At 43.4% G+C, this 2,779-nt stretch overlaps 1 protein-coding gene across 1 annotated transcript in view; it reads right to left on the bottom strand.

Annotated features, from left to right (window-relative positions):
• The window catches only part of EIF4E3 (eukaryotic translation initiation factor 4E family member 3), a 29,866-nt gene that overhangs the window by 17,396 nt on the left and 9,691 nt on the right, over window positions 1–2,779 (bottom strand). The gene's annotated exons all lie outside the window — the stretch shown is intronic.

Here is a 2,779-nt window from a genome sequence, read left to right as displayed (position 1 = left end):
GGCTTCCCTGGAGTAGCATTAAACATGAGATGGCGTACAATACCCAGGTTAAATGACAGGCATGTTTTGCAAGGTTTACGAAGTAGGAAATTCGCATCATGTCCACACGTACCTCAAAAAGCATAATCAGCTTCACAGCTTCGTATTTGCACAAAGATTGCACCCAGATCCACAACCCCAACTGCCATTAAGGGATGGTTTCAAGTGCCTAACGTGCCTTGTTTCCCAGATCATCCCAGCCTTTGATGGTCATCTCACCCGACTTCTCCTCTTCTGCAAACCCCATGTTGAATGCGCTACACAACATGAATATAGGGGCCAGATTTGTAATCCTTGTTTTTAATTTGTTATATTCAGTGATGCGCTTTGACACTTTGTTGTAAAAAAATGAAAGACTACACAGTGTAGCAAAAGCAAGGTGCCCTTGCATTTCAAAGCCAGAAGCCATTATAACCAGGACCCCGTACCAGTCCAGAGCCTCACTGAGATAAGCACGAGTGTGAAGAGCCACCAGCAGGGATCAGCTTCCCAAGGTGGCACCAAAGGCAACTGCAAGTCTTGCTGAAATTCCCCATGCGCCGTAACGTCACTGCGTGCAAAAGCACTACAAATGAGACGTGCAGGTATGAACTTGGAAACCTGCAGAATGGACAAATAAGCCAGCAGATCTAAACTCCTGGTTTCAGAATTTTTAGCACATGACCTTAAAACATTTTAATAGTTAAAAAGGAAATCTCGTTCCTCTTAAGAGAAAAATGCCTGACAGCTTCTCCGAAACTGCTGACCTGCAAGCATTTGAAGATCACAGATAGGATCTTATTTGTCAAACCGGTGAATAATATTCTCCCAAACGCTTTCAGCACACTCACTTTCCTAAAGCATACACGGGGTAAGATACAAGAGAGCGATATCAGATAGTTACTATTTCAGACACAGATACCAGGAAAGGCTTAGCACTTACAGGAAACGCTGATGCCCCGTGACACGTGTGAGAGAATGGCAATGACCCAGAACCTGGCCACAGGCTCCCAGCCACCAGATGTTAAGCCTGTGCCAAGGCATTCACGGCAACAAGCGCTGATGTAGATAAAACAAAGGCATTTACTTCTAAAGCAGGAGATGTAGCGAGTGACACTATGATAAAAGCGAGGCCATGAGCCCCGAGGGAATCCCTTGGTAGCATATCACTAGTTGCTATAGAAAGTAATGGTTAGCTGAGGGATATTTATTTTAAGTGCGACTTAATGAAGATACATTTTGGAGATGTTGGAATGTATGCCATGGATCTCACTCAGTAATTTAATAGAAGAAGATAACTACATATCCATCTCAACATCTATTTATCCTTAAGCGTTGCTTCTTCCTGCTTTTCAGTCCAAGTACAGGGTAAAATGTAGCTGCAGTCAAAAATCAATACCGCCTCATGAGGAAACATCGCTGCTCTCGCTATGTGTTACTGAAGAAAGTTTAAGAAGCACCCACAGTTAAAAAGCAAGTTTAAAAAGTGCCCACAGTTATCTTCTATAGAAGGTCCATCCCGTACAAGCCCAAGCAGTGACCCCTCCACCAAAGCTGCGTGGGGGTACCAATGCACGTCACAGCCGCTTCTCTGGGACTCTGTAGAGAGACACGAACCTCCATGCGCCGCAGTAAATTAAGCTCCTGGCTGCACCTCGTGTGCTTTTTAATGCCTTAAATTGTTTTTAAATTTATGACGCTTTCCCCGTTTGCTGTCATTTTTGTTCCCTGCCATTGCTCTATCACTGCTGCTGGTAAATCGAACACGCAGTTTTGTCTATATAAGGTCCCACTTTTTTTTTTTTCTTTGTATACATACACTCTTAGCTTTATAAGTTAAGGAACATCAATGCTACCTAATAAATGCACTTATATGTGATCAGAAAGAAGAAAAAAAGAAAAAATCTATAGAATAACTGAATGTTAAGAGTCTAAATTACTTAGGAAAAAAAAAATCATCAAGATGCAACTCAGGAACTTGAAATGGATTTTAACTTCTGACATTGATTATAAAGAGATAGACATGCTTATCTCCACATGGCTTATGTAAACAAACAGATCTGGATGGTAGCTTGCTCAAACAACAGTCCAAATGGTGCTTTTTGAAAACAAACTAACAGAAAGCACAACTCTGATCCCGAACCTGACCGTAACGATGTCATAAATTCAAAAGGATTAAGTGGAAATTATTTGTGGGGTTATTTAGAAGATTTGATTTGCAGGATCTGAGAATATTTGTGTGCTTTCAACAGTTTCTTGCTATTTCTCTGGCACGAGTTGAGAAGTTACCAAAAAAGAAAAAAAAAAATAATAATTTTATCAATAGTACGACACGGTACATTCAGAGGCAGAAAAGCTTATAAAGGAGGCAACTTTCCTTCTCGGGGTGGGGTGGGAAGGAAAAATAGGACATAAAATTGAGGAAAGGGAGACGCAGAAGATGAAAAACAAGATGCCAGAAAACACCCACTAGAAAAACAATATCAGCTTTCTATTTCGGTTTTGACTCTGGCACTTCTTCCCCGTCCCCAGCTGCGGGCGCGGCGGGGGCAGCTCCCTTTGCCTTCCCCCACCCAAACTCCAAGCCCACGGAGCGGGACCGGGTGAAGACCGCAAGCCCGGCGCTCGAGTTTAGCGAATCCTTCCAACAGATCGCTGCGGATCCTAAGAGCTGGAGCCCAACAGGAGCCAGACCTGACAGAGTAACACTCCACGCGTCGTGGCTTCCCACAGACGGATTTGGGGACACCCCCCCCGGCTC

Source organism: Egretta garzetta, unplaced genomic scaffold (assembly GCF_000687185.1).
Source record: "Egretta garzetta isolate BGI_Z169 unplaced genomic scaffold, ASM68718v1 scaffold228, whole genome shotgun sequence".
Classification (NCBI taxonomy): Eukaryota; Metazoa; Chordata; class Aves; order Pelecaniformes; family Ardeidae; genus Egretta; species Egretta garzetta.
The sequence above is the reverse complement of the archived record's forward strand: the minus strand, read 5'-3'. Positions and strand labels throughout refer to the sequence as shown.